Source organism: Homalodisca vitripennis, chromosome 2, assembly GCF_021130785.1.
Source record: "Homalodisca vitripennis isolate AUS2020 chromosome 2, UT_GWSS_2.1, whole genome shotgun sequence".
NCBI lineage: Eukaryota > Metazoa > Arthropoda > Insecta > Hemiptera > Cicadellidae > Homalodisca > Homalodisca vitripennis.
In genome coordinates, this window is record NC_060208.1 from 119,627,381 (window position 1) to 119,653,619 (window position 26,239).

The 26,239-nt window shown below is 30.4% G+C and overlaps 1 protein-coding gene across 1 annotated transcript in view; it reads right to left on the reverse strand.

The window, feature by feature from the left end:
* LOC124354655 (thrombospondin type-1 domain-containing protein 4-like) overlaps window positions 1–25,932 on the reverse strand; it is a 533,801-nt gene extending 507,869 nt beyond the window's left edge. Inside the window, exon 1 of the mRNA XM_046805280.1 lies at window positions 25,858–25,932. The gene's annotated coding sequence lies outside the window, so the exon portion shown is untranslated. The remainder of the gene's footprint in view (window positions 1–25,857) is intronic.
* Window positions 25,933–26,239: the final 307 nt, after the last annotated feature.

Genomic DNA, 26,239 nt, shown 5'->3' on the forward strand with positions numbered 1-26,239 from the left:
CACATAATAAATCCTTAAAAATAATAAGAAGCTAAAAATAACAATATTAAAATAGTTCAGTTCACTTCTTTTAATTGTAATTCAACAGAGAAAGCTGTTTGGCTAGTTTTAGTAACCAATTCTTCGAATGGGATCACTCTATTACGGAATCACCAATACATCTCCTTTATCTAGGGGAACATATCAGCTCTATTTCGGTCCCAATCCCTCAACCATTAATCTCTCTCCTCCCAATTATTCACCGCACCCTGGCAGTGACTAGTCGAAGTAGGAATGTTAGTTTATACTTTGCTCTGTAGCCCATTACAGCTCTACACACAGCCTCTTAACATTTATTCCAACTGGATGAATTAATTGGAATGATAACAACAATCCTCATTATGGCTTTGATTAAACCTAGCTATAAATATATGTTTAGCGTAGTTTAAGTGTTTTTAAATTCTTTTATAACATTAAATGTGATATTTCATTTAAATTTATATGTATTACATTGTTCTCGAGATACTCAAAAGATTAGTTAGACTATGCTAGCACTAATTATAATCCCATTGAATGATTTGCACATCATCAAACATATTGTTATTTATGCATATAATTACGGTAATTGAAAAAATTTCAAAACCTTAATTCACTTTGTTCTCTAGTTATTTAGAAACACATAGACACACACTTAGAGTAGAGGAATCGTGTTAGCCAACTCTAGCCATACATAGTTGAAAATTTAAAGACTATAGTTCCATTTTTGCATAAGATATTCTGTGGAAAATTAGGCTCCTCTAAAGCTCAGCCAAGTTCCACTGAAGAAATTGAATCATTACTGAACTCGGTGTTATCTATCTAGAAATAATGATATCACCAAAATTTAAGTCCATAACTTAATTCCTTTTTGAGATATCCCCCTTTAAGTTTCAAGCATCTTTAACGGTCAGCTAAACCACATGGACGATCACGCACAATAATTACGCTTGATCGTTTGCATGTAAAAATTAAGTTTAGTGGAAAATTTAAAATCCATAGGTCAATTCGTTATCCAGATATTTTGCTAGAAAATAGGCTACACTAAGGCTCAGCCCAATCCTAAAAAAAGTGTGCACCATCATCTAACTCGACTGACAAACAGAAGAGATATCTTGAAAGCCTCATGAGTGATATGTTGCCCTAACACTCAGTCAATTAGGTTGAAATGCTTTTATTTACACTATAGGTGTCAAAATTACATAAAAATTACGTGAGTATATCAACGGATATTTATATCATTGCAAGAAACGTGTAAATATTGTTCATTTAATAAATGAACACGGGTTAGTAATATTCTGCTAGATTCATAGTTTAATAAAGTCATGAAAATAAAAACCATTGTTAAATCTCCATTCTAAACACTTGAATAAAATAAAATGAAGGGAGAAATCAATTGTTTTCACTGAGATTTAAAACTGAGTTATATCAATCGACTGAAAAATATAATGAATGCCGTCTTCAAGTAAATGAATATAAATCGATATCGTGCTTTTATATAAACAATGAATATAAACTTGTGATGCATTTGCGTTTATTGTGCAACACTAAGGTAAAGGTAAAGTTGTACTCATGTCGTAGACCAATTAGACAAATTATAAATTACGTCCTACCTAAGTATATGGAGGTTTCTAAAATTGCACTGACTGTAGCGATAATGTTTTGCTCTCTTATTTAGAAAGAATTTAGTGGCGTAACCATAATACAGTGAACGTAATGTCGAAGTCTTCCAGATAATATTTGTAGACAACAATAGTACCCAAATAGTGAGGAAAGGTCCAATCTTCGTCAATGAGGAACTACGTGGAAAGATTTTAACGACCGCTGCATTGTTTATTACTGTTCTAACAGTTCACGGGTCTTTTGTTCCAAGGTCTGGTCAAAGGGTTAAAGTGTGTATTGAAACCACTCTTTGTGATTTAATTGTTCATCTGCAAACAATAAAATGCGACGAATCGCAAAAAGCCCTTACTTTAAAGTCTTAAATAAATAATATTGATTTATTTAAATTCAATTCAATCTTTGTTACCAAAAGAGGACTCATTACTTGTTTCTTTTTACCTATAGCAATGAAAGTTAGAAAAATATTACAAAATATTATGCCCAAAGTATAAAATACATTTAAACTTTTTTACAACTCTTTGTGAGGATCAAGATTCACATCAGTCTCTCACTCCAGTGCCCACCTTAGTCAGCTAATTTAAAACATGTGACTTATAATTGTCGAACTGAACTTCATATTATGATTCGGAGAGCTGAATTGATATTCTAAATTAAAGTCTAAGTTAAATTCACCACACCAAACATAAATACTAATTTATCAACATGCATTAAATAACCGTATCAACGATCCTTTAACTCTTCCATCACAGCCACTTATTAAACGGTTTAGCTGACCACTTCGAGTTCTTTTTAAGTTTGATCAAGTACCTAAGTCTTTTATGGTCACCGAACTTGATAAAATCAACGCCAAAGTCTTGAATTATAATGTATAGAATATTAAATCTGTAAGTGATTTGCAAATATCACTACTAATTTTTGCTATTAAGTTTACAAAGAACATTTTATTTTTAGGAGTAAAGAAATAATGTCGAGCGGATACTCAAAACCTGCATTAAACAATCCACGCTCAAACCGTTCAGCAATAACACTTGATCCTGCCACCTTGGATGCCTGCTGACCACCTATGAAGTTCATAATTCGGACTGCCACTTGCATGTGTTCTGGAAACAAATTTCGGAATATATTTGCGATTCAGATGAGGTCGTATTATGCCAGATGTGATGAACATCAAAAATGTCATGGCTCTGATTGTTATTTAATTATATAACTCTTATAATCAATCTCGATATATTCACAGATTTAATATTTACTCAAGATAAAATATATGCAGAACTGTAAATTAGTGGAAATTATGGAATATACTATCAGGTTGTTTGAATTCTTTACCTAATATAATTCATATAGTATATTCATTTGAGTTTTTTTCGAATATATCCATAAGTGACATTTGAAATTAAACCGCAAGTAATACTAGGTTATCAAAAATTTCTAAATCTTTCCTAATAAAGTGATAGTGTGTCAACCATATCGATTAAACAATATGTAGGTGTATATATATATATATATATATATATATATATATATATATATATATATATATATTTCATGCAATATAAAAATGCCAAGGCAAATAACAAAGACAAGATCTATAAATTTAAGAAGAACTGTTTATTAATGAAACTAATATAGTGTGGTATGTAACATACTTGATTAGTTATTGATTACCATCGTTAGTTATTGAGGATAGCTCGTAGGTAAAGTGTTTTCAGACGTATCACCAGTTAGCTATAGAGTGTTAAGTATAAAAAAAGGTAGTCGCTAAGGCCAGGTAGTCAGAAGTTCATTCATCCAAGTCATGTGCTGAATTGAGTCAGTAACAGGGGTCACACGAAATTCTTACTTATTGCTCCTTTCATATCACTCCTGGTACTATCAATTCTCCCATACTTCAGTTCATGTTGTTTGAAACCAGAAATAGTAACCAATACTAGATCAAGAAAACAATATTAAAACACTGTTTGTAATTTTTAAAGGTTAAAATAGAGTATGTGTGGAGAACCGTAACGCTCGTAGTTTAATGACCACTTAGAGCTCGTCTGAATTACGAAAGTACATTATATTTTTCTATTCCTTTTTTTTTACATTATTTACATTTTATTGAATCATAAAATTAAAATACGAGTATTGTTGTATAAAATAAAGTTTACTCTCATAACAAACATTCTACGAATTAGAGTAATCGTTAATCATAATAACCTTTGCATTTTTTAGCAGAGCATGTTTGGAAAATTGATTAGGATAATACTTTAGATAAGAGAACCTCTTATTTATCAATAGGACTGATATGGTAACTAAATTATTGTAATAATTTATCCTAGAAAGTCTCTTGGTATTAACAAAATAGATATTTAAACTTAATTACTGTAGCGTTACCATTTACCCAAAGTAAACTCATTTATTAGCAAGAAAAATCGATGAACTCGATTATTAGTGTTATACTTTGTTTAATAACATATCTAATATAATAATTTAATGAGAAATTGGCGTGATTGACCTTTTATGAATAGCAAAGCCTATTCTACAGTAGGTTTGATGAGAGCAATTGATTTTAGTAATCAATCACTGAATGAAAATTATTACTTAGTGAAAAAAGTAATGAGTGACACCGATTGGATTAATTTAAAATAACTAGCACATCTTATTTATGAGTACAACTGAAATGGAACATTCTATCGGTTTTAATACTTATTATACCCAAAGTAAACTCATTTATTAGCAAGAAAAATAGATGAACTCGATTATTAGTGTTATACTTTATTTAATAACATATCTAATATAATAATGTAATGAGAAATTGGCGTGATTGACCTTTTATGAATAGCAAAGCCTATTCTACAGTAGGTTTGATGAGAGCAATTGATTTTAGTAATCAATCACTGAATGAAAATTATTTCTTAGTGACAAAAGTAATGAGTGACACCGATTGGATTAATTTAAAATAACTAGCACATCTTATTTATGAGTACAACTGAAATGGAACATTCTATCGGTTTAATACTTATTCCCAAAAATTTATTACCCCTTTATACAAGCATAAGATGGCCCAATGTGGATCGATGCAGGATATCTGAGTAACTTAAAAATTATAATTTTATATAATTACGCCTTTTAGAATGATTACTGTTTTTATACTTTCATACTTCCATTTTTATAAATTAACTAGAAGTTACCCGTGCATTCGAATGCAATTTGTATTGAAAAACAAACGAAATATTCACTATGGGCATATTCTTTTTAAATGGATTTCTAAACGAAGATAAGCGTTAGCCAATGAAATATATTCCAATCCCGTAATGCAATTTAGATTTCACTATAAAAAAGTTTTTAGGACCTGAAGTCAGAGAGTAAATAGTTTTTACAAGTACCCGTGCACTTCTGGTTTGAGTGAATTATATTTCCAACACCAATGTGTTGAGATTGCCTTGTTGATACAGTTAAAAAGTGTACATTATTGTAATTAACTTCCGTCTTAGTATCCGAGAAGCCTATTTCTGTCAAAGTACACCAAAGGCGGGTTTTATAATATTCTTTAAGTTTATAGTAAATGTGACACAGTAACTTTGTCTTTGATATATGCATAATTTTACCATCCAAGCACTGCATACTGGCTAAAATGGACAGTTAAAAGTATATTTTAATAGAACTTTATTGCCTGTATATTTTATTCGTGAATAACTCACACATACAGACACCATTATAGAGTTTTATATAACACTATACATGTCTGTGAATATGTTAAATTTTATTAAATAACTTATGGTTAGTGATATCTTAGGTCATGACGATGAGGGTTTGAAATCATGTATACTATTACTTCGACTACAACCATCTTCCCTAGTTTGTGAAATGAGTTACATTTACAATTTAGGGTAGAAAGTAACAGACAGTAATGGCCTTAGCCAGTCAAAATTCACCTCGCGAAACGTTAGCGTTATGATCTGTTAATAATGAAGGTCTATGGTTGAAACGACGACCCGCTATGTCCAATAAATGTCACACTCTGCTGTAAATAATAGTCTCTGGTAGATTGCTTAAATGATATAGTCCTCGATGAAAATAATTTTAAGGACATTTACTCCATTACTATGTTTGGAAATGAAATAAATAAGATATTTTATACATAAAATATATGTATCCGTTCGTATATGTACATTTCATGTGGATTAAACTTATAATCAATGAATTCTATTAACTTGACATTTAGTATGGTCAAATATTCATGGTTAACCGTATAAAAATGTAGTGGTTATTCGTTAAAATAAATCGTGGTTGCATTCGTTAAAAAACGAAGTTTGAAATATTAAAAATCAAATGAAATATTCAAATGTCAGCTCAGATAAGTTTATAAGTAACAGTAAAATTGTGAATATAGATATTTTGTAAACATCATACCATAGTGACATCATACTAAAAGAACTGTTTTTCTTTTGTGTTTTTTAAATGCTAAATTCCAATTATTTATGCAGTTTCCCGTGTTACTTCATAATTAATCGCAAAATTGTTGGTTTTTTTAAGTGGGACACGTTTTCAACAAGAAACCAAAGGGTTTTCTGTTTATAACCAAATTCGTCAAGTATGATCTATCATACACCACATTAAGTGAAAGGATTAAATGAAAAGTATGAAATTCAAATGGAACCTAAGTTTAACACTAGATGTTTTACTCCAGGAATCTGTGTTCCATTTTCATTAAACCATTTCAAGGAACGGATGACTGAGTTTTGCTTTTATTACAATTTTAGACGAATATTAATTAAAGATTCATAGAATGGGACTTGTTATTAACCAAGTTCGACATTGTCATAGAGCCACAATGAAATTCATCGCAAGTTAAACTAGATTCTCATTTTGTAATGTTAAAAGGAATATTTTAGCTAAGACATTAATTAATATATTCTCACAACGTTTACACCATTTTCACTGGCAATTTTAAGAAATTACGCAGTTTAAATTATCACTTAATATGCATTCTTGCAACAGGTTTACAGTTCCTCCAGAAAGATCTTTAGCAACAAAAATTGAAATGAAAGCAAATCTCCAGTTCGGAACTTGTCTGAATGCTAACGAAGAGAGTGTTATGCTTTCAAACTTAACTTGCGGAGTGAACTTTGAACTTACAGGTGAACGGTAAAAGCGCTTTCTCCGAGTTGGTGGATTGGTTAATGGACGGAAGTGGTGATGGTGTTGGGTGAGTGCTGAAGGGTGAGGGGTGGAAGGCGGTTGGTGGAGGGGGTGTGGTGACTACCCCAATTACCTGCCCTACAATTGAGGGTATAATAGGGTCACGTAGAGACAGCCTAAGGTAGCTCAGCTATCTCCGTAGCTACGTCATGGACCAATAGACGTGCCGTGGTTATCCTGCTCTGTACTCCTAATACCTTACTTTAGCTACCAGGAGAGCAGAGTGGGGAACAAGATAAGAGCTATGAAACGTAGGGTATTCAAGGGAGCTTGCTATATGTTTACTCAGTTATTCCTGTCTCGTAATATACCCCTTTGCTTATGATGAATTTGTGTATGGCGTAATCAGGCTTACTTAACATCGATATAGGGTTATGACTACCTAAAGTACATAATTTGGGTAACATAACAAAGGTTTACGGTAGTACACGAGCTCAGAAATATGAATGCTCTCTCTTAAGTTGTTATGACATCTGTACGACCAGCCGCTAAAACCACAAAACTTGAAATTTAACTTATTTTAAATTTAATATTATAAGCAATAATACGAGACTTTTGACGACCGCCATTCTGAAATATTACGAAACTCTTTAACTCAAATTTTGCTTTAGCAATTTTGTGAGCTAAAGTACAATTTTCATAATATGCTTATAACTGTTAATGTTTTCGGAAACTTCTAAGAAAAAATTTATTTTTAACCTTTATAATGTGTATTTATATAACAAAACAGTTATCTATAATTGTGCAATGGTAGTTCATGTGTATTCATTAGCCACATGTGGGAGAGAAGGTAACATACCTCTCCTAATTCTACAGAATTTCATAGGTTGCCAGAATACGAAGATTGTTGCATCGTTTCCTTCAGTTGGGTTATAAAAGATTTTAATGAATTTTAGCACTTTATCTTTTTAGTATTTTGTTTAAGATGTTGTGACCTACAAGTTTCCTGTTGACTTCAATACGAACAAACCGATGGTTATTATATTTAATAATTTATTGGCTTTTATAACCGCACACTACTAAAATTAAGTAGAAACCAGTTCTTAAAAGGTCGCATCACGAATAATATTGACAAATAATAAATCTACACATCGTGAACAATCTTATAGTTTTAAATTCTGGACAATAAGCAATAAAAAATCAATTGGTCCGTCGTAGTGCCAAAAGTCCTGACTAAATGTATTGAAAAAGCTATATGACAAATGGATGGATTGTACTTTTATTGTTAACCTCAAAATCCATAAGGTCCATCCTTGGACCAAGAGAAACTCACGTTATATATATATATATATATATATATATATATATATATATATATATATATATATATACAGAATGGTAAAAAAGTCCCGGAACGGTTTAATATATGTTTTACCAATTAAGTTTCCTGTCTAAACGCAATCTACCCTCAGAATGATAAGATACACAGTTAATGACCCTGCAGTTGGACTTTCAACAGGAATGTCAAAAACAATTTTCACCGAATAGAAAGGATGTAAACACTAATGAGTTTTCAAGACCAATACACTATCCCGGAAATCCCATTGTTGCAATGAATGTTGCCAACACAGAAGAACTAATTCATCGCATCACAGATAAATTACGAATAACTTTAAAACGCCACCATTTCAGTTAGAGTGAACCTTTTGAGGTCCGGCATTGTGTTCTACTAACTAAGACCTTTAATTTGATATAAAACTCGACCTATGCTGGTATTTAAGAATTTTGTCTGACTCCTCGTGGGCCGTCCCCCATAAGGGATAAAAAAGTTTTAATACCTTAAAAAACTAGACATGTATGGCTATTATTGATATACCAAGTCTCATTACTTTATCTATATTGGTAAAAAATATATTAAACCGTTCCGGGACTTTTTTACCATTCTGTATATATATATATATATATATATATATATATATATATATATATATATATATATAAAATTTCAATAAACATTGAATCAAGAAAAATTTCCCGGCGGAGCAAGTGCTTTTCGTGATTCAATATCAATTGAAATTAAATTGAGCTATTGCCACTTATCAAAATGTAATAAATATGTATATATCATATACATATATATATATATATATATATATATATATATATATATATATGTGTGTCAAAAACTACTATAAACAGTTATCGCACATACTTACGGACCAACAGACAACAATACTACGTTAAGAAGAACATGATAGTGGCATAAATAGCTTCACATAAACTTAGAATCTTATAAATTTGGAGCCAATAAGTTGCTAATATTGGAGTTAATAAGATTTTTTCGTTATAACATAACTACTTGATGAGACCTTGAAATCCATACAGTCATCGATGGACATCATCATTTGTTCGAGCGATGGCTCGTTGTTTTGTCTCAGGAAATATGATTGAAGTAGCGTACTCATATTTGTTCTGAATAGAATATATTCCCATATTACTGGAATTTTACTGTTTGCACAGCTTTAACAGGATTTCTGATCTGAAAAGTGGGCTTTTAGGATCGTCTAGGGCGAGGGCAGGAGAAACAATTGTAGGGAGCTTTTCCGGTCTGATGGCGTCTTAACGTTGTGTTCTCTGCTTAAGTATATCATACACTTATATTTGTATTCCAATATCAAAATATATTTCTCGTTTTATGTAACTGTTGTAACAATTTTCATAGCATTAGAAATAAGAATGAAATGTCTTTTAATAATAAAATATTTACAATGCTATTATATAATAAAATAAAAAGAATACATTTGTTTAATTGTTTAGGAGTTTTAAAACCTATATTTCTGTAAATTCTACACAATACCTGACCATACTGAGTAATACTTTAGCATATTCCCGGGCCCTTGACATCTGGACTGGGGAGCTTACTAAACACTTAGCAAATCAATGTCAATTATAAGATAACATAGATCAGATACAAGCAGTACACCAATGTTTCAATGGGTATTACTTAAAATTATCTACTCTTATAGAAGATTAATTATTTATAAGATTTATTAAGAAATTAATATGCTTAGTCATTATTAAAATTATATGAACCAATAGCTGTTATATATATATATATATATCTATAGACGTTACTCGCTCTTTTCCGCTGAATAAAAAAAGATATGATATGCAAATAATTTTTAAGTTGTAAACAAAACGCATTATAGATAAGTGATGATTGCTGAAAAAATTTCCAATCTAATGAACCATAATCGAAAGGTTGGACTTTAAGTTTGGAAAGCAGTTATATGGGACAATAAATTGAGGAGTGAAACAAATGTTATAAAAGACATCAAGATACTAAATCGCATTTCTCCGCATACCAATTATTTCAGTGAATAGCGACAACAATTTTAATAATAGTTTAACTATTCTCAACCAATGTGGAAAACTCCTAAAGGCGAAAACGGAAGCTTTTGTAGTGTAATAACCTATGATAAAAAAACCTATGAGTCCATGATATTTTGCATAGGCATAACTCCTCTGATCTATGAAACGAAAGTGGCCATATATCAGTTACACACTTTTCAGTCCAGTTAAATTGAATAATAAAATAATAATTTATAAATAAGAAACTAAGTCTAAATACATTTCTTCAATTTGAGCCAAGAGTAAATAAATACATTTGTGGCTGATGAACGCAAAATTTACTACCTTTTTGTTAGTTATAAGAGAGCAAGTTGACACTAGCTGCTGAAGTTATTTTCTTTCTTTGATAAGTCTAAGAATTCTCTTATCATAATTTGAAATCTTAACCAGGAAATATAGATGTTGGTTATGACAACTGCCTTGTAAGCTTAATATTAGATAGTGTTTTGGGTACTAAAAATTAATACCCTAATTAAAAAATGTCTCATTATTGTGCCTGTGTAGAATATACAGGTGGAACAAATATAAAGATAGGTATATTTTTATTGCATGGGCTGAAAATAATATATTAACGATGATTAGGTGACTTTCCATGGAGTTAGCGTATTTAAATTACCTGGAATTACATGAAGAAAATTTAAATTATTAGTTTATAGATCAAAGTTGATTGAAAATAAATAAATCATTGGCACTTTGTTGTTAGGCTAAAGCTAAATAACATCACATCCAGGCTCGCTTTGCAGCTCAAATAGCAAATTAGTTGTGAAACGCAACATGATTGAATATTTGTCCCGCTGTGCCGTCAGTGAAGTTAATCAACGACTCCAATAATCTCATTAAAACACGTCAGGAACATAGTTACTGGGTTAGTAAACGTGATTTCACACGGATTTGTACAATATTTGACATTACATATAAAGCAGGTTTTTATTCTATACTAATAGTTAGATTGATCAACTTTATATTTTTTATTGAGACTTTTTGAACAGTTTCTGATCAGTTAGTTGCACGCTGTGGACGTTTTACAGCATGAGTGTGGGAGTGTGGTAAGGACAATTACTACGAGACTTTCAAGATAAATGTATTTAACATTTTAAGTAAAAGAAACTCATACACTGTTTTAAGATTACTAAATGTTTCGATAAATATATAAATGCTGGTTTAATTTTATTTGTTATTACTTAGTAAATTTCAAATAATATCTATAATACTTCAGTCAAGTTTGATTTCAGCTATCATGTAAAATAATATATGATTAAATGCAAGTGACAGTTTTAGGATTTCATATCAAATATGATTTTTCAATAAATAGTCACATACACTGTAACGATTATCCTAGAAGTTATCTTGTAAGTTACTTATTTATTGTCATAGAAGTTGTATAAAAAAGAGATATACTAATATTGGAGAGTTACTTGGATTGGATACAGTATTACCTGTTCTATTGTGTCTTTTAGTGATAGTTTTAGTTGTACGTTTTGATTGTAATAATGACTTGTAACTAATTTATCCAACTTAGTTCAATTTCATTAGCTACTTGGAAGTGTTGAGTTAGATTCAGTACACTATAGTAATATCTAGTAATATCATATGATTAGTTAGTAAGCTGTCATTAGCAACATCAAGACAAAGATGCACCAAGGACAGAGTAATAATCGGAAGGAATTTTATATATTATGTACTCTTCCAATCACAAGCTAGGGTAAATTTCTTTGAATGACAGGATAAGATTTATTGGAGTTGTTTACTGGTTTCTAAAAGTTAAAAAATACATTTGGCACTTTTAAATTACAATGTTATAAATACTTGCCATTGAATATATATTAAATACTTTCAATTATTAAATAATTCATGTTGTTGTTTCTCCGTATTGGCTGCCAAGTAAAACCTTAAAAGTTAAATCCAATGGCTCAACTGAGATATATATACATATATGGTAAAGTTCAGCTTTTTATAACGGAGGGTTCACATAATTAAAGATTATGAAAAGGTTTAAGAATTAACAACTTAAAAAATCCAAGATTTATTTTATGCATAAAGGTATACATATCTGTTGAGGAAATTTAGCTTCAAAATAAAGTCTATTAAATATGTTTTCTAAAGAATTAAAAAAAATATTAAGATAAATATAGAAAGAATTTTTAAAATAGATTCCCAGAAAAAAAGGTACTGAGAATCAGGGGTTTATGTTTAGATAAATTTCTTATTGCTAGATAAGACAAAGGTTAAACCAGATGGAACCATAGTAAACCTTGGAGTATTCTAGAAGAAAAGTAATGACTGATATGAACAACTGATTATTAAGTGGAGCCGGGAATATGCAAGCAAAACCTTGGACTCTAGACGTGGAAAACTATGTGAAAAGGGCTTCACTTCTGAGTATCCCAAAATAATAATTAATTGCTCTATAAGAGCACATAGCAACAAGAGTTGCTCACAAATAAATTAAATACGATTCTAAGGAAATAGGGAGATGTTTATTGAGTGTGCACAATCAGTTTCAACCCAGTATTTGAACTACACACTACACAATTAAGGAGAATTCATGGGTTCGTGAATGTGCTCTGACTGTAAATGTTATGTGAATGTATTGTAGTAGTTGTTGATTCCACACCAATGCTTTACAATTTTATGTAAGTATTTCACTTACAATTACAAAAATGTTAACGAAACTTTAACTATAATTTTAAGAAATCAGTCGACCTAACATTATTATATCATTTGTTAGACAGAAATATACAAGAATGTTATATAATACTAGCTGCTACCTGCGGCTTCGCAAGTAATTTAAAAAATTTAATAGCTTAGAATTTTTAGAGAAACCATATATGGTTTAATATGCTTGAGGTAGCATATATATATATATATGTATGTATATGTGTGTGTGTGTGTGTGTGTGTGTGTGTGTGTGTGTGTGTGTGTGTGTGTGTGTGTGTGTGTGTGTGTGTGTGTGAGAGAGAGTGTGTGTGTGTGTGTGTGTGTGTGTGTTTTACAAATTATTTCATTGTCCATGGGAAATTGATATATACATACATATATAAAATGTTTATTGGCATATATTTTTTTTGCTAGTGTAGGAGCATAAATTTCGGGTCTTAATCTATTACATTTAGTTGCCACAATCTAGACGCCACAATTTAGTTAGCCTGTCCAAATAGCTCTATCAAGAATATATAAATCTGGATGTCAGTAGAACCTATTTGGGTCAAAATAATACCATGAGGTGGGATAGCTACCATAAAATCAACATGATATACAAATAGTGAGGTTATTTCCCCGAACATTAACAATTGTACAAAGTACTTTTATATTTTTTAAACCATATCGAATTTAAGTGGACGTTGTTCAATATTACAAATATAAAATTACACATTGATTACCATACAGTCATTTTTAGGACGTTTTCATTATTGACGTAATAATTAATAATTGAGAATTCAGAAATAAACGAAATCACAGGTGATCACCACCCATAATTGTTGGATAAGTTCAATAATAGAAGCGAACGTATTTCACTGCTTATGTTTCGATGGTTAACATCTACTGTCATTACTACACTTTATTATTAAATTAATTATACAATACTTCATAGTATAAGGCGAAGATTACAAATATACAAAGCTAGTTCAACTGTGAAGATGGAGAGAAGCTACAACATACATTCCACAGAGGTTATCCAGGAGGACCAGATTACTAATCCAGTTGTATCAACTTAACTAATGGGCTATGTGGGTTTTGCAATGTAACAAAGACAATAGAGTAAGATAACACGACAAACACTTTAATGGTAGGAGAGTGAGATAAGGTTACGTGTTCTGACACGCTTTCATCATCTGACAGATAACGCAGCCTTCCGCAGTTAACTCCACGCACTGATAAGGAGAAGTGTGACATGTAAGGTGTCGAAAACACTTTTGCTGTGCTGGTTCCATAGAAAAAGGCCAGGTTCTTGGCAATTGCTCCAAATTTGGCTCACTACAACGAGTACTGCTGATTCAATCGGCAACTAAGCTCTTGGAAAGCGTATTTCCTGGATCAAATTATTCCTATCGATCACTTTCAAGTATTACTCCTAAAAAAGTTTTTTACAGACTAAACCAGAGGTACAAGTATTGACTCAAATCGACTTTAGAACAATTTGACAGAAAGTAAATAAAGATCCAGTCATTTTGTTTATCTTTAACGGCAAAGCTACAAATCGCCTTCTAAGCCAAAACATTTCTTCACTTCAATGAAATATAACATGCGGTCCCCCCTACTTAACCCATTGGAATACATGGTGTGATGTAATATTCTAATTTGTAAGAAACAAACCTGGCGCAATTCTAATCTAGTGTAATCTGATTTGAACGAGAGTATAAGTCATATTCAGTTACGTTACTTAAAACTATCGGTATCTATGCAATATACTAAACACACGTACTTTTTGTATGCCTTCGGTAGGGATATTGAAAAATAATATATTGAACAAGAATAAATATTATTGTTGTCGTATTATTGTGTCAATTTATCTTAAAAGATCAATTTATCTTACAGGTCAAGCTAGCGACCGGTCACCTCACGTCGCCGCTGCAGTAGATCTGGTCCGGGCGGTTGGCCTTCGTCTATGGTGGTCATCCCTTTTAAAATATATTTTCAAGCAATTGTGTGACTGTTAGGTAGTTAAATTATGTAAGTATTCGTCCCTTGTTTTCTCCAAAACAACGGGAGTATTGAGTTTCCTTCGTTTGAATTGAGTGTTTCGACCTGTCAGTTCGTCGGAACACAAAACCAATAAATTGTTTGAAAAACGTCACTCCTCTAAACCCTCTATGGATACCTCAGTATGTTACCTAGCCTGCATTGAACCGAAAATGTGGCTTCGAACTATGTTGGCTTCAGGATTTCTATTCGGAACCTCTCAATGAATAACTAAATTAATAAAAACAATATATTTTCCCTGGATGGAATACGTTTAAGATAACACATTGAGGTTGGTTAGATTAAAATATGGATAGGGTAGGATAGGTTAATAACGTTGCCTAGAGGGTTAAACTATCTAGTAAGATACTAGTTAACCATTTACTTAGCACGAATCTATTTGTATTTATCATCCTGACGAATACTGTTCTCATATTTTAACACACAACACTATATAACGCCTTGAAAAGAGTTAATAGGAGCTGAATTTATTAATATAATGATGTCGTCAGATTTTGTTCACCTTTTCAGAGGACATAACGTGATAAAGCATTCAAAATGTTTGGGTCGAAGCAAAAATTTGCCAACCAACATTTGCAGGAAATAAATAAGACGGTGCCAGTAACGAGAGAAAAATTAAACTTCTAATGTGAAGCAGTCATGTCATATCACATTGAGTATTTATCATAAACAAACGTAAAAAATTTTTAAACGAAATAAGATACAGAAATGTATTCATATGAACTACACTGTATCACCAACTGAAGAAATTCTTTGCATAGACATATTGATAATATCATTGCAGACATATACCTTACGAAAGCAAAAAGCGTACAAGATAATTTTATTATGCATTAGGCATTATGTCGATAATAGATAAATAGTTAAATACGGAAAATTAGTATATACATGACATGAACGTATGTTGGTTTACTTTTCACATATGTATAAGGATTTTAATAAATATTTTTATATAAAAACCAAAAAAGAAAGAAATTTAATAATTGTTACTTTTAAATTTATTATAGATTTGTCCCATCATTTCCTCTACAAAATATGGAACGGCTGCTAGCTTTTTGAATTACCTAAACTTAAAATTTAGTTATTTATAATACAATAATTATTTTATGAAAATCCAAAATACTTTTTTAAGTATGAAAAATGAGATTTAATATAATGAAGTCTCATTTTATTCTCATTATTTGTACAGCTCAAGTTTACAGCAGATTTACTTCATTAAAATGAGTAATTATTTATAGCTAAAGTTCAATACGTTGTTCCATTAAAATATGTCAACATATTAGCTAAAGTAAATTTTGGTTTAAACAGTTTTCTCAATAAATAAAATACATATAAACTTTAAACTGAGTTATTTATAATACAATGTTTATTCCATGAAGATAAATGTAAAGATATTGTGTAAAAAATCCAGTGTAATATAATGAAGTCTCATATTAGTCCTATTATTTGCACACAATAAGTAATTACTTATAGTTAAAGTTCAATATGTTGTTGTATTAAAATAGTTACATATATATTAGTTAAAGTTACTTTTGGGTTGAACTGATTTCTCAGCAAATAAATAACTCTTAACCGTTTATTAAATTTCAAGTTATAAATATTTAAATTACCGTCTAGATAGTTTGAAAATAACAATAATTCAATTTATGTAAATACCGTCCCGGTGTGAACATATTTTCACCATCTGGACATTTAATATTCTTAGAATGAGTTGTTTTTAGAAGCAAATTCACAATCATTTTACGTATTAGGTATATCTAAAGAATTATTAGGGAGACGTTTTATTTCCGTTGTTCTGTTGATTTCCCAAAGGTGGATACCACAATAACTTCTCCAAACTTATTCTGCTTCACCTGAAATTGAGCAGGTCCCCGTTGCACTATTATACCTGTTTAGAAATAAAAAAACGTGTATTTGATTAAGACTTTTTTGTCTAATACGTTTTGAATTGAAACGTACTGCCAATATACTACTCCTTACTGTATAACCCAGTATTATTTAACGTACTGAATTATACAGTGAAATAACTAGATTGTTTGTGAACTAATTAAAAAAGAGGAAACCATCAGATATTGTGACTGCGGGCAGAATGAGATTGTCATTGTATCAACCCCGATACTCACTGAACTGTACGGTTTTACAATTTACAATATTGGAATAAATCTAAGAAAAGTTCGTTTCTAGTTTTTAGTACGTCCATCAGATGATTATTCTAGTTAATTATCAGCTTCAATATGTTTTGGAATAAAATTATTTACAGTGATAATACAATTTGATTGAAAAAGTAATTTAAACAGAGATGAATCTATACATACATTATCATTAATGGAAAACATAAATTGTCGACTTGTGAAGAATTCAGCAACACATTGGAAAGAGCAAATCTTGAGATAGTTTATCCTAAACGTTTCAGAGAAAATGCTCTCTAAACATGAAAGCCAAGTTCAGGCAACATATGTTCAACCAAAACCGGTAATGCTAGTGATGTACGTACAGGTGCATTGTAATGTGAGGAAGGGTATAGAAGGGAACTGTATCGTTATTGATGCAAGATTTAACCAAACAGAAATGAATACAGCTTCCATATAGCCTAATAGGCCACAAGCTTTTTGAAAATCTGTTAATATCTAATTAATTGATTTTATTTCCTTTCTTGATTGGTTTACATGATAGACTAGTACTGTGCATCTAAACTAGACAATTAGAATATGTAAACTTGTAGAAATATTCATTCTTCCACATTCTGTAGTTTCCATGATTGTTGACAAAGATAATAATAAATTTTAAATCTTTCCACAATGAAATCTGTAAAAATTAATATTTTATAATCTATTATTTGCCAAATAAACTAAAAGTATAACGTATTCTTAATTTTTTATGCAAAACCGGATATAAATATCAAAGTAAGTGACTATAATTAAAAATATTAAAATTTGTTTTTCCAACAGAATCAAATAAACTTTTTTTCTGTAAACTAATGCTTATCTGTTATGATCTATAAATAATATGACGAACAGCGGAAGACTGTAATAATGCAGGTACCGGAATAAAGGCAGATTTTATTCACGTTGGGAGAAGTCCTATCGCAACCCAGCTCCTGTACGTGAGGTAGTTACTCTTTGAATATCGTAACCCTCTCCCCCCCACCAGCACACTTCGCCATCAACCATCTCGGTAGTATAGATAAGCAATATGACCACAGTCCTTAGAATCGCAAGTCATTACTTTTGAAACATTATGAGATGGAAAAACTCTGTTTTAGCTCTGCTCCAAAATAATAGTCAGTAGCACCTTTTTATCACAAAGGTGATAGAAATTTAAATATTTTTATTTCATTAGATGAATTATTATAAGATAAACTGGTAACTTAATACAATTAATATGTTATACTTTGCTACATTTTGTGTACTCAAATAAAGAATTTGACTATTTACTGTCAAAAACATTTGGGGGCGGGGCAAATTTTTAAAAAAATTTAAAGAAAACTACCTTGTTTATTATAATTTTATTTCGTTTGTGAATCCAACAGACTAATTCGGTATTTAATGCAACAACCATTAAATACCGAATACAAATTATTACTAAATATAGGAATCCACACACTAATGTAATTTGTCATTATAAAACATTTATTCACTGTAAATACAATAAAAAACCAACATAGTGGTATATACGAGTACATTAAGATAAACATGCATTTAGCAAGAAACAAAACAAAAGGAATCAGCACATTATGACACGTTGTCAACACATTCCGTGAATTCTTTTAGAAAATAAAACACACTAACTAGTTATTACGCTGTTTATAAAATTATAGTTTTTGCACAGTTTTAAGAAGAAAATTTGTAAAGAACCGTATTTAATATTTGGCTAATGTCTTGCTATATTCAATTCGCATAGTTAAGCTAAACATTGGATGTTCAAACTATGTAGTACTTATTTTGTAAATTTTGTTAAATAAAAATTTAACGCCTATTAAATAACTTAAGGGAAAATTGCATAAAAATAAAAATACTTCAAGATATGTTCTGTTTAAAATGCATCCAAATCAATGTATTTAAATTAATTAAACTGAAACTATTATAACTTTTTTGTTTAGATTAGCAGATACCTATTTATAAACTAATAGTTACAAAATACTAATTTTACCCTTAAAATGTACAATGTTAATGTCCTACGATACCGTTACGATGCATATATCACTCATAATTTACTGTACGCATTTAATACAGGAATAGAAAAGCAGGACAAAGATAAACATGTTATAGTTTATGTACAAAAAGGTAAATATAGCATGATTTTGTAATGGTACACATATATGAAGATGCAAAGATATTGTATCTAATAACAGTTTACGTATATACAGTTCACTTGTCAATATGAATCTTGAAATTGCAAATACAAGCTCTTTTGAAATCAACGTTACCACTGAACACTTCATGTCATAGCGTCATCGAGCAGAAATGCTTGTTAATTTGATGTCTCTCTTTTATTCACTTCCTTTCATAACTCCTCTTATTTACATCAGTACAATGAAATGTTTCATCGCTGTGCAAAACCGGGTTAGAACACTTCATATTACACTTCGGCTGCTGCTGTTCAGGCACCTTTCTCTCTGAAACACATGTACCGCAACAATTTCATCTGTAATCTACATTTAGACGATCTATATTTTGTGGTGATATTAGTTTCCATCCAAATAATAAAATCGAATGATTTTCAGGCTCCCAATGTAAGAGCTGCAATATAAGTTGGCTAGTTGAAGTTATCTATAACGTTTTTAATATGAACGTTTCGTATTGCTACTATTACCTTAATATCACTTGTACATACATTAAAATCACTATTTTATATATCGCATTAATAATGCATTTCCTCTTAGTTATTTTCATTATTAAGTTGGCTAGCTGAAGTTATCTATAACGTTTTTAATATGAACGTTTCGTATTGCTACTATTACCTTAATATAACTTGTACATACATTAAAATCACTATTTTATATAACGCATTAATAATGTATTTCCTCTTTATTATTTTCATTAGTAAGTTGGCTAGCTGAAGCCATCTATAACGATTTTGATATGAACGTATCGTATTACTACTATTACGTAATATAATTTAAAATCACAATTTTATATAATGCATTACAAATGTATTTCTTCTTTGTTATTTTCATTATTTCTTTGGCATTCTTAGTAGCAATTTGATATTAGCAGCTGATAAGGACGTAAATTACTCCTCAGTAATTGGTTACGTCAATAAATGATTGTCCTCCTCTGTAGACTAGTGGATACAGTCACGGCTCACTAACTGAGAGATCACGGGTTCAAATCCCGGAGAGGTCCTATCATACAGGAATAGCAGCCACAGTAAATTAAAACAAGCCAGCATAGCCGAGAGCTGAGGCTTTAAAGAGATACAAAATGGCCCATCCTCACAGTGGTCAAAGAATAATACTAATAATATTATACTTTTAAATGCGTAGGTTTAGATGTTTGATATCCAATTTCACAATAGATACTTGACGAAAGTATTTGATATTGCTTGGATATTAATATAAGATATAGAAACATTTTTATCCTAAAATTTATTTTAGCATTTTTGTATACTGTTATATATACACTATATACCCTATATACAGACTACTTTGTATATGCGTGATCAAAATAACACCTGCAATACTGTACTGGAAGTATTTATAACAGTTGTACTACCTGAAATTTACTACGGATGGAAGTAGTAACGAATTAAAAACATTTAGGATTCTCTTAATTAGTTTCCTTTGATATTATATTTGTAGAAGGCCGTATGTACAATGACTATAGAAACAAAATCGAGGGAACTGGGTACTAATATGTCTGTACGAACCATTCGCTTTGTGAATACATTTTTAGAAAAGCAACGAGAGAAATGGGTAAGGAGATTATATATGTATTAATTATACATGCTTATTTTAATTCACAAATCATAATTGCGCTACATCATTCTACATGATAAATAATTTCACAAAAAAGACGACAGGCTTAAACTTTAATATTAGTTCCTGAAATATTGCGAGTGTTACTGAAATAATTATATCAAATATTGCAGAGAATTCGATATATTTCATTGATACTCAGCACATTTGTTATACTCTCAGACTCAGCCGAAAAAATAGTTTCTCTGTAAGTTAAATTATTCGATAATGGATTTATGAGATTTAAGATATCTTCCAGTAGCCTTCAATCATCGCAAAAGTGTTAGTCATTTAAAAAAGGCATGTCTGTGAGTTATTTAGCAGGACATTTCATTGAAAACTTTAAATAACCAGTATTCAAAACATACATATTTGCGGTATTTTAACTTATTTTTAAAACGACAAAGTGTCATGAGTTATTGTGAGCGGGAAATTATAGAAACATAACAGCAATTCAAGTGTTTCAGTGAGCAAAATTAATACTTCGGTTTGTAATTTTGTTTATCTAGTCTGACAGTAAAAGACTAATTTATCAATATAAAGATGATATTAAGTGGAATTTCGTAAAATTACATGTTTGGAAGGAGCGTCTCAAAATATTATCACTCTAAGAAATTAATGAATAGAATAACAGTAATGTATTGCTAAATTCTTAATACGATGACGAAATATTTTAAATTTTCAGTGACGTGACGCCCTCTGAATGGGTAAAACATGTTTGATTAAATATATTATTAAATCGTACATCAGTAAAAACATACAGAAAATAATTCTTATAGAAACATAGCACTTATATATACAGTTAGTAGATGATGGCTGTGCCACGTACACCGTATTTCACAGTTTAGATAGAAATGAAAATAATTTTTCATCATAAACTTTTTAATTATCGCACATTTCGATAGATCCTCATAACAGTATAAGGATATTCATAAATTTACTTCAGTAATGAATCAAATATTTCTGATAGAGTTGCCGGTGCAAATAGTAATTTAAGTATTTTTTAATAAAAACTTATAACATTTGCAATAGTTTTGAACAGTTGTGACTTCCGTTGTAAACATCAAAAATATTCTTTTCAAGCCGTTCTATACCTTTTTTTCTCTCTCTGTGACTCGTATTTAACGTAAAATATAAAAGTGTTAAGGAGAATTAGACATCTCATGGAAAATAATAAAGGGGTTTTCATTCTATCGCATCCAATGATTTCCCACAGGCGGTGATGCAATATGTTCTGTTCCGTTACCGAAAGTTTTACCACTTCAATCTAAACTCTTGGGTTTTCCCGAGGCGAACAGTTCCGTATACAGAAGTACACGTATCTGCTGTAGAGCATTAACCAATTTTAAAAAGCTAAAAAGACAATATCACACATAATTACAAAGTGTACTAATATTAAAAACAATTTATTTATTATCAATTAAAATCTAGCAAGATATGATTTAATTCAGTTCAAAAATATATTTCTTACTTCACTTGTATATCCACCACATTACGAAAGTTTTTCAAATTGTGTATGGACGCCATATTGAAAGTATATGTGCTATCAAAACATTTTGTTATAACAAAACTTGTAAATGGCCTGATACTCATAACATTTTTAGATTTACACTGCAATGCTCAATTCATTTATGTCTGCTGTTGAAACAGTAATCCCCTATAGCTCTTTGTCTTTATTATCACTTCTTATTAAAATATTGGGTTTATATGGGTTTAACTGAAATTCAGCAATTTGCTTTAGAAATACAGAATGGCTGCAATATTCAAATTTTAATAAGTATAAATATATATATATATATATATATATATATATATATATGGAAACGGTTACAGTTAATGAGAAATTTCATTTTCGTCTGTATTATAAAAAAACAGTCAAACTTAAAATGTTACCCAAATGCAAACGCACACAATCTTGAAACTTTTGGTTAGTTGAGATAAGATAGCGAGCTGTTTAAGGTATGTAGTAACTATATTTATGTACCAGATGTTTAACTAAGTTAAGGCAGATATCGTGTTTACTTGTATTGCAGCCACGTTCTTGTATACATTTGTAAACTTTATACCACTCCATTTTAAACCTTTTTAGTAGACATTTTGGAAATCGTTTTCAAAGAGTTAATTATTACAATAAACCTATTTTTTATTACTATTTTTGTAAGTTCACAGTTCAGATAAAGTTATTTGTTAACAATCTTTTACTTTATAAATGATCCCATGTGCCTTACACGGCAGGTGCGGGATTCTGAAAAAACATGTATTACTAATACATTTTATCATCTACTGTAATTGCATATGGCTACTACACAGTACAGTACTCCTACCATGTTATCCCAGGAAAAAGTGTACTCTATAATTAAATTACTTTTTATAACTACTAATGATAACAATAACAATTTGTAATAGCAATAACAATATATAATAAAAATTTAACACTAGTAAATACACCATTTTAAAACAAACCTATATCCCAACAATGACTGATGTGCTACAAAATATTGATAATCTGAACGGCCACCATCTTGCAATCGTAAGACATATAGAAATAATGCAATCATAACTAGTTTTTTTAACTTTATTATAGTTTTTATAAAATATTTTGTTTATAGTGTATCCTGTATTATAGTGGTCAACAAAACTATTTGGTACAATGATACCGGCTATAACAACGAACACTTTAGCTGACGAATGAAGCTATCCAAGTATGTGAAAGTCATATTTCTCTATTTATTTTGAAGGATTTACTATAATACGAGCTTTTTAAATTTAATGCTGTAAATGTAATTGTATAATTTTGTCAAACCTTATATGGCATCCAACGTAAAACCTTACGAGAAATAAAAACCAAATCAACTAGTAAAACAAAAAATTATTAGTAAAATATCATAAGATGTACACAATGATAGGCAGCTTGAACTATATGTCACTGTTAAATTCTCTAAACGGGTCAACCCTACGGAATCTTCCTTAACGTTCTCTACGTGAGGTGATTTCTACATGAGGCAACGAACCCTCAAGTTCCTATAACTCATATTGTCTCATAAACCAGATAAACCAACCTGTGGCCGTTAGCGAAACTTAACGAGGTTATCGGAACCAATATTCTGTTTCTTTGCGTCGTATTGAATAGAGATAACGAACGTTATATACAAATAAGTTTGTGCCTCATTAAGTTTTTACCAACAAATGCACATAATTCTTTGATGATGGCTCTTGTTTTTAAAATGAATATTTAATATCATATTCGTATAATATTGTGAAATAAGTAAGTAATGGCAATAGCAATTTCTTGTTAGTTGCTTGAAATATTTGTTTCTATATTAATACATTATTTAATCATTTCAATTCCCATAAACCTCACTGCCATTTTGAGTATGGAATATATAGCGCGAACTACATAAACTGTAAAGCCCTTTTATCACATTGCTTGATGAATAAATATCTCATCACATCTGTCGTAAACCTCTCCCTCTTTTGAGTATCCTTCAAAAGGACTTTAAGCCTCCTATACCAAAAAGGTAGATCTGGTAATTTATTTCTTAAAATACATCCCTCCCCAAAACATAATAGTAAATTTTAGATAACTAGATGTTCTCTTCCTTCAAAGCTTTCTGCTTCCACTTTTTAATGCCTACCTACCTTTTTTAAAAACAAAACAATGTTACTACTTTATTCCTTTACTAATGTAAATAAGAATTTATAACTTACACATCAGGATACTACCCTTTCCAGTAACTTTCGTCAGTAATTATCACACCATATTGTACCATCATTCCACTCAACCAATATCATTCCCCACGAATACCTATATTTAAATGGCTTGTATCATATAATGGACAAAGTGAGACAAAAACAATCGCAATGGCTCATAATAAGTATATAATGTAATTTAAGTGACCCTTTAATGCATTAATAATGTTGTATTTAATTAATGTAAATCCATGAATTAGACCAATATTGATACTCTATTACAATACTGTACGTGACAAGCACAAACAAGTTTTTGTTACAAACTAAAACTTCATGTGCTACGTCAAATTACAAAATGAGTTAATAAATTGAAGTATAAATTGAGTACACAAAACGAATTTCTCTCGGGTATTGTGTAATGAACTCAATCGGATTGCATTTGCTCAGAGAATATGAGCTGAGAAAAGTATAGAAATGTCGATATTTCTAATATAAAGACTGATTTCCCGGAGGCTTGACTGCAATTGTACATACCACCAGGATAAAACTTGTCGTGCCCTCATATGTACGGATTTTAATAGCTTCATTTAATTTGTTTTAAATTTAAATTTGAAGGGAATTGCGATGTAAATAGTTCGTTTTATCATTCAGAATCACTAACGTGATAGAAATAAGCTCTTCGTAACATAGATTAGTAAGGTCTATTAACATCTATTCGACGCATAAACCCTCTAATATGATTACAGAATACTTACACTGTTATTATTATAAATGAGGCACTTTATGAAGAATGAAGTTTAAATATTCGTATGTTTAATACTTATTCACCCAATATGTAATGAATAGGTTTAGATAAGATGTTTTGTGTGTATTATATATGCATATTATACAGGGTGCAAATTAAGTCAAAATATGCCTGGATGTATTCCAAACGGATTGAGATATCGACATTTTACAAATTTATATAGTTTTATATAGTTTTAATACAAAGGCACAATAATACAAATTTATTCACAAAAGATTCACAACACGTAATGCGCTGTTGCGAGCGCATCTCTTAACTTGAATTTCTGTATGGTACGTAAATCTAGTACATACGGAATTCACTAAAAAGTGAGTCCTTCCATCAGATTACCTATATAGTACATTATCTATTGCAGGTTTACTGTGGCTAAATAGCAGATTGAGCTTAGGTAAAATCAAATAAATGGAGTCCCCATAACAACTGTCAAACCTGAACGAATGAGTGGAGTAAGTGGTGTCCTTAGATTTATATCCACAATTAGTATCTTAGAACAATAATATATTCTACGTATAAGGATGGATTGAGTGAATCCTACCTCAGCAGGATAGTTCGTCGCCGAGGCTGAAGAAGTCTGCGCCAAGGACAGTCCAAGAGCACACAGAAACACTGCGATCCTGCAAGCAAAATGTGTTGATAAATTTATTAGAAAGCTAGGTTTTACAGCCGAAAGTCGGTAAATCAATGGCTTAAAAGTAAATAGAATATTACAATATGGATTGTTCCTTGATAGTTATAATCTCCAGGAAAATAACAATGATATCACATTCCAAATAAAAAAAATCATCTTCTGTATAAATAAGAAATTAACATTAAAATGTTATTATAATCACGATTTTAATTATAATCACTTAAAAAAAAACAAAATTTAATTCTTGTCATTTAAACTGTGACACAGCCAGTAATTGCATTCCATTACG